Here is a 12,613-nt window from a genome sequence, read left to right as displayed (position 1 = left end):
TTAATAGTATAATTTAGTATAGTGTAGCATTACAGTAAAGGACATCTTTATTTAAGACAGCATGCAAGGTAAATAAGAAGAAATTAAATCAAATGGCGAGCTCTCTCAACCCTTATTTCCTAATGTTACCTACTGCTTTCCAGCCTTCCAAGGAGTAAAGGCTATTAGTTCATTTATATTTTTAATACAAGATGAAGGAGTACTGGCAGTTTCACTAAGGGATACTGGCTGTTTCACTCACAGCCTAGTCTGTTAAAAAGATTGGGCTCCATTCTAATTTATAAGAAATTCTCCAATTGATAAATGATCAAAGGACATGAACAATTTTCAGATGAAGAAATTGAAACTATTTCTAGCCATATGATAAGGTGTTCCAAATCATTATTGATGAGAAAAATGCAAATTAAGACAACTCTGAGATACCACTGCACACCTGTCAGATTGGCTAAAATGACAGGAAAATATAATGCAGAATGTTGGAGGGGATGTGGGAAAACTGGGACACTGGTGCATTGTTGGTAGAGTTGTCCATTCTGGAGAGCAATTTTGAACTATGCTCAAAAAGTTATCAAACTGTGCATACCCTTTGATCTAGCAGTGTTACTACTGGCTTATATCCCAAAGAGATCTTAAAGGAGGGAAAGGGACCTGTATGTGCAAAAATGTTTGTGGCAGTCCTTTTTGTAGTGGTCAGAAACTGAATACTGAGTGTATACCCATCAATTAGAGAATGGGTGAATAAATTATGGTACATGAATGTTATGGAATATTATTGTTCTGTAAGAAATGACCAGCAGGATGAACACAGAAAGGCTTGAACTGATGCTGGGTGAAATGAGCAGGACCAGGAGATCATTATATACTTCAACAACAATACTATATGATGATCAATTCTGACCGAAGTGGCCTTCTTCAACAATGAGATGAACCAAATTAATTCCAATAGAACAGTAATGAACTGAACTAGCTACACCCAGAAAAAGAATTCTGAGAGTTAACTATAAATCACTACATAGAATTCTCAATCCCTCTATTTTTGTCTGCCTACATTTTTTATTTCCTTCACAGGCTAATTGTACACTATTTCAAAGTCTGATTCTTTTCAGCAAAATAACTGTTTGGACATGTATACATATATTGTATTTAACTTGTACTTTAACATATTTAACATGTATTGGTCAACCTGCCATCTGGGGGAAGGGGTGGAAGGAGGGGAAAAGTTGGAACAAAAGGTTTTGCAATTGTCAATGCTGAAAAATTACTATGCATAAATTTTTTGTAAAAATTAATTAATTAAATTAATTAATTAAGATTAAAAAAAAAAAAAGAAATTAGCAGGATCAGGAAATCATTATACACTTCAACAACAATACCATATGATGATCAATTCTGATGGACGTGGCCCTCTTCAACAATGAGATGAACCAAATCAGTTCCAATTGATCTGTAATGAACAGAACCAACTACATCCAGAGAAAGAACACTGGAAAAGGAGTATGGACCACAACATAACATTTCTACTCTTTTTGTTATTATTTGCTTGCATTTTTATTTTTTCTTCTCAGGTTACTTTTACCCTCTTTCTAAATATGATCTTTCTTGTACTGTAGAAGTATATATACATATACTGTATTTAATATATACTTTAACATATTTAACATGAATGGGACTACCTGCCATCTAAGGGATGGGGTGGAGGGAAGGAGGGAAGGAGGGAAAAAGTTGAAACAGGGTTTTGCAAGGGTCAATGTTGAAAAATTACCCATGCATATGTTTTTTATATAAAAAGCTATAATTAAAAAAAAAAAAAGATTGGGCTCCAAAAGCAACTTTCTATCTGTCTTCTTCTCTTTTCCTTTCTTGCAACATACTCTGTTCCTGTCTCTCTCTTCTCTCTTGCCCCTCTCTTCTTTTTCTCTCTCCATCTCTTCCCTCTCTGTGTATCTTTCCAGCAACACCCTTCTCACTTAGATCCCCCTTTTCTACCACCTATTTTACTGGGAGTGCTAACTTCATGATCTAGATATTGCTGAAAGGAAAGAGAGTCTTCCTTTTTCTCTCAGCTTCTATTGCCTAGATTTTCTTTTCTTTTCTTTTCTTTTCTTTTTTCTTTATTAAGGCTTTAAAAATTTTTAAAACATATGTGTGGATAATTATTCAACATTAGCCCTTGCAGGAGAGCAGTTGAGTCATTTATGAGTGGATTATGGAATCTTTTTAATTGAAGTAGCTTCATATGTTTATTTAAGAAGAATGAGCTTCTTCCTTAATCCCAACATAACTTTATTAAACTTATTGGTCCCCATCTCTGATTTTGTCTTTTTTCTCCCCCTTCTACTTATGTTAGTGGGAATTAGAAAATGGTAGAAATGGTAAAGTATGACAGAATATATCCTGTGTGGCTCTAGCTCCTCACATTTGCTGAGAAAAACTAAGTAGCTGGACTACTCTTCCTAACTTCAGGAAGATCTAAATTCAGTTTTTACATCAAGCATTTCCTAGACTGTGACCCTGAGCTAGTCACTTAATCTGTTTTCTTTGGTTTTCTTAACTGTAGCAGTTTCCTTAACACCTACTTCACAGGGTTGTTGTGAAGATCAAATAATAAACTATTTCTTTTATATATATATACACACATACACACACACAATAAAGTGCATAAGATGTAGTTGGCATAATAGGCATTATACCAATGTTTATCACATCTTCTCAGACAAAAGCACTGATCAAATAAAAAAAAGCACTACTTAGAAACTGTGTACTTACTGTGACCTTGAAAGTGAGCAAGTCAATTAACCATTCCTATCTTCATCTATAAAATGGGGTAACACTAAATAGTCTTGAAAGTCTTTCTTAGCTCTTTATTTATAATCTTGTCTACCTAGATTCCTTCCCTTAAAGCGTTCCTTATTATCAACCTTAGTTTCACTAAAGAATGAACCAACTAGAAAGAGAAACAATAAGGTCTGAGCTAAGAAAACCTTTGATATAGGGTAAAAAGAATGGCAAAATAACTAGGTTTTGTTCTTTTCTTCTCTTTTATTCCATCTCAGTCCAAAATAGTCAATAATCATTTATAAGCACTTCTATGCATCAGCCCACTGTAGTAAGCTCTGAAGATAGTAAGAGAGAATGAAGGCAGCCTCTTCTCTCAAGGAATTTACAATCTAACAGAGGAGATAAGCAAACAAATTCAAACAAGCTATATACAGTTCCTAAGGTTCCTTTTACCCATTGCATTCTAATTTCAAGATCTTTGATCTTTCATTTTCTTTTTTCTGGGCCTCTTTTTCAAAGGGAGAGACACTTTGCAATGTTTTTACATACTTGATATATACAGTATAAATATGAGATTATTTTAGCAGGAGTGCACTAGCAGTGAGAGAGATTAGGAAAAGTCCTTGTTGGAGGTGGGATTTGAACCCAGTCTGAAATGAAACCAAATAAACCAGGAGACAAAAGTAGGGAGAAAGAGCATTCCAGGCATAGATCATCACTTGTAAAAAGGCATGAGAAACTGGAAATAAGAGAGTCAGTGTGCAAGGAACACAAGAAGGACATTGTTACTGGATTATAGAATACATCAAAGGAAAGATAATGTTAGAAGGCAGGAAGGGACCTCACTAGAGATTTTATATTCGATCTTGGAAATAAAGGAGTCATAAGAGTTCATTGAGGAGGGGCAGTGGCAAGGTCAGATTTACACCTTAGGAAAATTGATTGGGCAACTGAGTGGAGAAAGCCTTAAGGCAGGGTGACTCACCCACAGACTATTGCAGTAGTCAGGTTTGAAGTTTAGAGAGCCTTCTCCTGGGTGTAGCAATGGCAGAGGAAAGAAGGCCTTCATGCAAGAGATGTTAAGGAACATCTGTCTGCTCAGAATCTCTCATTTTATAGATATGGAAATGGAGGAGGCTAAAGTAATCTAATGAAAAAAGCATTTATAAAATTGATGTAATAAGCAATGCTCTGGGGCAAAAGAGATGAAATGGAAACATCCTTCATCTAACCAAAGTGATTTTTCTAAAGTCTTCTCCAAGATTACCTTTCATCTACTCTATAGGTATCTTGTACGAATCTATTTTTTTATATTTTTCTCTCCTCCATTAGAACTTTTATTCTGGAAGTCAGGGACTGTTTTTGCCTTTCTTTGTATTCTGAGTATTTAGTGAAATACTTGGAATATAGTTAGGGCTCAATAAATGCTCACTCACTGACCAACAACATAAAGAATAAAATTTAATATTTGTATGTTAAGAATTGTATGTTAAGTTGGGAATGTCTATTATGTTGTTTGTTTTTTTTAAATGAATATTAATTTTTTTGGTTCCTTTATTTTTTATAATAATAGCCTTTTAGTTTTCAAAATACATGCAGAGATCGTTTTAAACATTCACCTTGCAAAACCTTGTGTTCCAAAATTTTCTCCTTCCCTCATCTTCCCCCTCCCCTAGACAGCAAGTAATCCAATAAAGTTAAACATGTTAAACATACAATTCTTTAAAACATATTTCCACATTTATCATACTGCACAAGAAAAATCAGATCAAAAGAGAAAAAAATGAGAAAGAAAAAAAAGCAAGCAAGCAAACAACAACAAAGGTTAAAATACTATGTTGTAATCCACATTCAGTCCCCATAATCCTCTCTTTGGAGTGCACATTAAATTTAACATGGTAGTAACAAAATTCTTTTGTTTCTGTCCCCTTCCAAACTTTTCTTCTGTGTTGTTTTCTTACTTTTGATGGCATTTTTTTTTCTTCTCTATCACATGCCCCAAAATTGAACCTCTTTTCCCCCTTCCAAAGGTTTCTTCCCCTTCCAAATTTTGCTGTTACTTGAAGTGGTATTAAAGGTACCAGAAAAAGTAATATAAAGCAGAAATATGAAATAGATTTGGGAGAAATAGATTTGCAAAAGAATATTAGATTTGGTCTGCAACATAGAACAACCATCACAGATAACAGAGTTGCTATTTTATTACATAAATAGCACACTTGCTCAAACCAACCAAAACAAAGCAAGATAGAGTCATAGTAATTTGAGTAATTTGCTTTTGGTGGGGGGAAATCAGAATTTTTAAAGTCTCAGAGGAGGAGGGGGAAATAAAGGCAGGATCTAGGGAGTAATAAGGATGGGTAATGAGATATTGGAACTGTCTTAAAGACAGTTTAGAAAACTGTTTGTCTCAAAGATTGGAGACAGGATGAATGAATTAACAATAGAGTACACCTTCACATCTTTCTAGACAAACAAGACAGACTGGGAGAACAGATCTGATAATGATTCTTGTTTTAGCCAGTTCCTTAGAACAAATGGTTTAGGGTTGCATCATTACTGTTGAAGGCACAACCATCTTCCTAGTTCTTTAGGCTTATAACCTAGGAGTCCTTGACTTCTTACTATTTCTTATCCCCATATCCAATGCTAAGGCTTATTGATGTCAACTTTGCAACATCTTCTCTTCTTCAATATTGCCACAATCCTTTTGGTTGATCAGCTTTACCACAAGTCTCCCTATTCCAATCAAGTCTCAATTTAACCACCAAAATGATAAAACACATGATAAAACACATTTCACCTCCATACTCAATAAACTCCAAAGGCTCCCTATTACTTCCAGGATCAAATACATAATCCTCTGTTTGAAATGTAAAATTCTTTATAATCTGCCCCTCCCTTCCTTCCAGTCTTCTGCTTCAAACCTCTTCACTTACTTTTTGATCCAGTGAAACTGGCCTCTTTGTTTTTCCACAAACAAGATAATCTATATCTTGATTCCAAGGCATTTTCTCTGTCTGTCCCCCATTCCCTGGAATGTTTCCCCGCCTTCCCATATCTGTTTCCTGGCTTCTCTTAAACTAAACAGTTCTCAAGTTTCAATTAAAATCTTATAAGAAACCTTTACTAATCTTTTAATAGTCACCCATTTTATTTGTAGTTTTTTTTTTTTTTAACAACAAAAGAAATGCTACTATCAATTATTTTTGAACATTTGGGGGTTTTGCTCCCACCTCTCTCTGTCTAACCTCTTCTGTGCATTGTCTTGAAACAATATTGCTAGTCAAAGGATATGTGCTAATTTTTTCCCAGAATATTTGGATCAATTCACAGCTCTACCAATAAGACACTGTTCTCTTTTCATCTTTTGTCATCTTTGCCAAACTAAGGTTTTAAGGTGCCATCTCTGACATGTTTTAATGCTTAGCTCTCTTATTATTAGTGATTTGGATATTAGCATATGGTTGTTCCTACTTGAGAACTGTCTGTATTCTTTGACTATTCATTAGAGAATATATTGTCTTAATATTTTTGCATCTATTTCCTCCATATCTTGGTCATCAGACTTTTATCAGGGAAGTTTGCTGCAAAAAAAAAAAAAAAAAAAAAAAAAAAATTCCTCCAAGTTAACTCTTTTCCTTCTAATTCTTATTGCATTGATTATGCCTATCTATGCAAACGCTTTTTCCATTTTATATAACTAAAATTGTCTATTTTATTTTCTGTGATCACTTCTATTCTTTGTTTAGTTAAGAATTCTCCCCCTATTCATAGTTATAAAGGGTATTTCCTTTTCTTCTCTAATTAAAAAAAAAATCATGTATTTGTGTCAATTGTTTGCATGGAAAATGAGAAGAATGCTGTGAATAGGATTTTTACCCTCATAAAAAATTCAGCCTGCTGCAGATGGAAGGCTTGGATTGATGTAGAAACTGTCTCCCACATAGTCTTGTAGCACCCTAATATAATCCATATGTGATATTATGCTGTGTCTCTGGCTTTATCTACATGGATAGCAAGAGACTTGTCCTGATTTTCCCTTTCACTAACATTGGTGCAGCAGGGAACAAAAATCATGTGGCTTCAGGGATGATTAGAAGCTACTATTCTGCAAAGATGTTTTATCAGAGAACAAGAAAATATAAAACAGGACTTTCACACTTTCAAAGTGACATGTTAAAATGGGAAAATCATCAAACCTGAGTCAGGAGGAATTATATTGTTCCCTATAAACTCAAATTCTATTTTTATTTGAGAAATGTATTTTAATTATCAAATCTAAAGCTGAGAAAAAAAATTCCCTCACTGAATAAAAAGTCAGTAAACACAAGTAGGTAACTACACTTTCCAAAATGGTAGTACCTTGGGAAGATGGTGTGATTTAGAACTAAAAATAACTTTTTTTTTATATTTGTTATTTTTTTTCACTCAATAGTATTTTATTTTTCCAGTTACATGCAAAGATAGCTTTTAATATTCACATTTGTTAAGATTTTGAGTTCCAAATTTTTTCTTCCTTCCTTCCCTAACTTCCCCCCTTCCCAAGACAGCAAGCTGATATAGGTTTTATATGTGTGTGTGTGTGTGTGTGTGTGTGTGTGTGTGTGTGTATAAAATCATTTAAAATGTTTTCATATTAATCATATTGTTGAAAGAAAATCAAAACAAAAGGGAAAAACCATGAGAAAAAAAGCAAACAAAAAAGGTGAAAATAGTATGTTTTCAATCCATATTTATTCTTCATAATTCTCTCTCTGGAGATAGCATTTTCTATACCAATGAGAAAAGCTGTCTATCATAGTTATCAAGACATGTTACTGTGTACAGTATTTTGGTACTTCTTACTTCATTCAGCATTAGTTCATGTAAGTCTTCCCAGGCATTTCTGAAATCAGCCTGCTCATTATATCTTTTTTATGATCTCTTTGGGATACAGATCTAGTAGTTACACTGCTGGATCAAAAGGTATACATGATTCCAAATTGCTCAGATGGCTGGATCAGTTCACAAGCCCACCAGCAATGCATTAGTGTTCCAGTTTTCCCATATCCCCTCCAACATTTATCAATATCTTTTTTTTTTTTTTTTTTTTTTGTCATTTTAGCCAAACTGATAGGTGTGACATGGTACCTCAGAGTTGTTTTGATTTATTTCTTTAATCAATAGTGATTTAGAGAATTTTTTCATGTGAGTATAAATGGCTTTAATTTCTTCTTCTGAAAATTGTGTGCTCACAAAGGACTATTTATCAGTTGGAGAATGATTTGTATTCTTATAGATTTGACTCTGTTCTCTATTTATTTTAGAAATGAACTCTTTATCAGAAACATTGGCTGTAAAAACTGTTTCCCAGCTTTCTGCTTCCTTTCTAATTTTGGTTGCATTGATTTTGTTTGTGCATTTTTTAAAAATTTAATGTAATCAAAATTACCTATTTTACATTTCATAATGTTTTCTATTTCTTCCTTCTTCAAAGATCTGACAGGTAAGATATTTTTTATTTTTAAAGATAAAATATGAATCTGACTTTCAAGGTTGAAAAAAGTCAAGATAATACTTGGCAACAAAGTATAATTTTTAAAATCACTCATAGTATATGGGAAAGAGAAGGGAAGAATAGAAGAATGTGTCATCCCAGAACACTATCTACACACATATTTATGTAGTGCCTACTGTACAGGGTACTGGAGATTCAAAAGAATATGAGGGAATAGACATAAAAACTAATTAAAAATGAGGTAAGAGAAACCAATCAACCAACCAGTCTTATATTCAGTCAGGGCATAAAATCAGTCAGGTGATGAACTCCAACTCAAATACTTTCTAAGTGCCATTAATGTCCAAGACACCGTACTAGGTGTGAAGTTGCAAACACAGAAATGAAATTATTACTGTCTTAAGGAGCTTAGGTTATATTGGGGGAGGAGAGATAAAACTAAATGTCTATTTAAGTTAAAAAAAAAAAAAAAGTAATTCAAGGAGGGAGAACCCATTAGCTTCCTCCCAATCCCATCCCACTAATGAGTGACAAGTGAGTGATAGATAATAAGCACTATAGATGTTGAGGGTTAAGGCAGTTGGTGAAAAGCCTTATGGAAACTAAAACTAGATTCCTAAGGAAGATAAGGTTTTGGATAAGTTAAATTTAATGGGTAAGGCATTGCAGAAGACAAGAATTTGATTGAGTTTGTGCAGGTGGAGATGCATATAAATTATCTGGGGAACAATGAGCAGAACTGAGATTTGGTTAGGGTGGAAGTTTTATTGGATAGGAAAGGAAGGAGGTAAAAAATAATGGCAGATTGTAGGGCCCTTGTTCTCAGAACTTATCAGTCACACACTCCAAACCTGTGACTCATTTCTCCTAGAACAGATTCCCCACTGGGATGCATATCTCCAATTTTCTATTCTCCCAACCCATAACACTTCCTGGAATCTTTGTTTTGGGCTCACCAACATCACTCTGCTCTTCAGCACTTCATTTTGAACTGCCTCTTATGTTTCTTGTCTTAAATGTACATTAAAGTTCAACCAGCTACAGCCAACAATAATAATTATGATGATAATGTTGGTATTAAAGAATACTTACCTTTGGAGAATTTGCACTGCTCTCCTAGTTTGATTGCCATGATGATTCTTTTACTTTCTACCCATGAGATTTTGCTGACCTACATATGTCTATCCTGGCAGGAAAAAGTCAAATTATGTTCTGCAGCAAATCTGCTGATTCATTGCCCCTATCTTTCCTGAATAGCCTTCTCTTTTAATACTTTTTCCTTTTATAGGTCATATTATCATCTCCAAGTAAAGGAGGCAAAGAAAGTAGCTCTTTCAATCAATCAATCAATAAACATTTATTAAATGCTTACTAGGTGCCAGGTATTGCACTAAGTGTTCAGCATACAAAAGAGTCAAAAGGCAGTGCCTGCCCTCAATGAGCTTAAAATTTAATGAGAGAGATCACATGTATAGCAAACTATATGCAAGATAAATAGGAAATAATTGACAGAGGGAGATGTTGATATCAGATAGCAACTAATACTTAGTTTCCACTATCTTTAGCTGTTCTGCCAGCCTTGCCCCACCCATGACCCAGACAGTTCAAGCTCTAGTATTCTATTTCCAGTGTTAGAAACTGGGGAGGAGCAGGACCACCATGAAAGGGCAGCATATCTCTACTCTTCTGTCTTTATCTAAATTCCATCTTTCTCCTCATGCAAGGTCCCCAGGTCACTCAGGAGTGTGACTGGTAGGTTCTATGAAAAAATTTCCAAACTGGCATTTAGAAGAACTGGGTTTTACTTCTTACTTTATGTGAGTATGTTGGGCATGTTAGGCAATCTCATTCATTTTCTCATTTGTAAATTGAGGATAACATAACTGGAAAAGGTTATCTTGATGGGGAAGAAAATTAGAATGGTGCAAATTGGGTTTTCCCGTTTACCATCTTACTAACTGGGAAATCTGTGTTCCTTGTTTTCAGTCTAAGAAAAGAACAGGGAAGGGGGTATCATGAAGATATAAGCAAATACACATAAATATGCTTACATACAACTATGTCGCATTTTAGCTCAAAGCTCTATTTCATATTGCTCCCTAAGTGATCAGTCTCAATTAAGAGGTCAATGAGTTTGTTATAGATCTGTTGAGAAAGGAATGAAGGTTCGTCATATTCTTGGGGGAAAGATTATTTGTGTGGCTTCCCATATTTTTTTGTAAAATGGGGAGCCTCCTAGCTTCTGTGTGTCCAGCTCTGTGCTATACATTGTTATAGAGACAAAAAAGGAACAGATCTAGACTGTCCTTAGGAACTCATATTCTGGGGACCTAAGCCCCTGACTTTGGGGAGCTCTGTTTAGAGGAGAAAACAAAAGTCATACATAAACATATATGCTGTGAGTATATACCAGATGAGAGCTATAAAAAACAAGTGAATTAGGAATTCAGAGGAAAATAAGATCACTTTAAACTCAGTTGGTGGTTATTGTTGTTTGTCCTTCATTCTTAAAAAGGACATGACTTCAGGGAGGTTATGCTATGATATCCAAGTGAATTGGACTGAAGAGGGAGGCGATTGTGCAAAATCACCAACTTCATTCTCTCCTCTGAAACCATGGGTTCAGTGCCAAGACATAGATCAGACAACTGGAAATGCCTTTTTGAGATGGTCAGAGCCTAAAAGAATTGGCCAAGTAGGGCTGAGTAGAAAAGAGAGAAGACACAGTCAAGGAAAATGATATGAGCAGAGGCAGTGAGGTGAGAATGTGCATGTTCAAGGACATTGAGGAGATAGACTGTAGCAAAAGTGTAGGTGAGGAAGGAGGGAAAGATGTAGTCTTTTTCACCTGGTAGAATAAAGAGGGGTTGGAAAAGGCTTTCTGTAAAAGACACAGTTTAGTTTAGTCTGCTCAATAAACACAAAAGGAGAGAGAAAGACCTTCCCCACACTTGCATAAGTAGAAATTCACATGTAGATTTAAAAAACAAATAAACCATATACTCTCAAGCCATAAAACCTGTCAAGTGATGAACTCCAACTCAAACACTTCTTAAGAATTCTTATTGTAAAGTACATACCTGTACTAGGCATGGCAATGCTAACACAGAAGTGAAATCCTTGCAAATCAAGGAGTTTAGATTCCATTGGGAGAAGAGTTAAACCTGAACTATATAAGTAAACACAAAGTAATTAATTCTAGGAGGAAAAAACCATTGGACTCTACCAAGTTCCCATCCCATTTACTGGGGTGGATGTGGGAAGGCTTCCAAAAATGGGGTGCACAATTAAGACTTGCTGGCTTCCTTCTCCCACAGATCTCAGTCATTCTACATCAAAAAGAGAGAATGATTCTTGGCAAAATAGTAGTAAAGGATTCTCTGCTACTGGTTATTGGCAAGACTTGGTTACTTTAGTTTAGAATGCAATAAATTGAAAAGTTGATTACAACATGCTACAAAATGATTCATTTGGAATGAACTGTTATTTTAGTTTTCGGTTTAAGGTAGAATTTTTTTTTTTAACTAAGCATGTTTATTCTATTCATGTTTATACTGTTGTAATTTTTTATCTTGACATTGGGTCAGTCAACAAAATAGTTTAGTAACCAGAAAATTATTCTTTTGGTATGTCATAGAGGAATTTCTCATTCAGGTTCAGATTGAACTAGATGCCCTCTGATGTCCCTTTCAAAATTCTGAGATTCTGAAACAATATACCATAAATTCACACTTATACATCAAACCAGCTTTCCCACCTTTCACAGAGCTCAGACATGAAACCTTTCTAATTGTGGTTATTATGTCATTCACATTAACATTGCCCTCCTGTTAAATAAGTTTGACACACCAATAAAACTCATGTGAAAAGCTTATGTGGCCAAAGTCAGGAGCCTATTTTCAAATCCCTGGTGAAATAAGAAGCAGGTTTTTATCTCCTCTGAACACAATAATAATTCACTTGTTTCAGTACTTGGCTCTTAAAACTTATAAAATAGAGCACTAGCCCTGAAGTCAGGAGGACCTAAGTTCAAATCTGGTCTCAGACACTTAACACTTCCCAGTTGTGTGACCCTGGGCAAGTCATTTAACTCCAATTGCCTCAGCAAAAACAAATAAACAAACAAACAAAAAACAAAACAAAACAAAACAACTTATAAAATAGTTTTGGGACTTTTTATTTCCTAAAATTATATATATATAATACAGAAAGTCATGGGTGTGTGTGTGTGTGTGTGTGTGTGTATATATATATATATATTACACACATATATGTGTTCTTCCTGTGATTCAAGGATGGGAGTCAGCTAATTATGAGGACTACACATAGAGATAA

This window comes from Sminthopsis crassicaudata, chromosome 1, assembly GCF_048593235.1.
Source record: "Sminthopsis crassicaudata isolate SCR6 chromosome 1, ASM4859323v1, whole genome shotgun sequence".
In the NCBI taxonomy this organism is placed as follows: domain Eukaryota; kingdom Metazoa; phylum Chordata; class Mammalia; order Dasyuromorphia; family Dasyuridae; genus Sminthopsis; species Sminthopsis crassicaudata.
The sequence above is the reverse complement of the archived record's forward strand: the minus strand, read 5'-3'. Positions refer to the sequence as shown.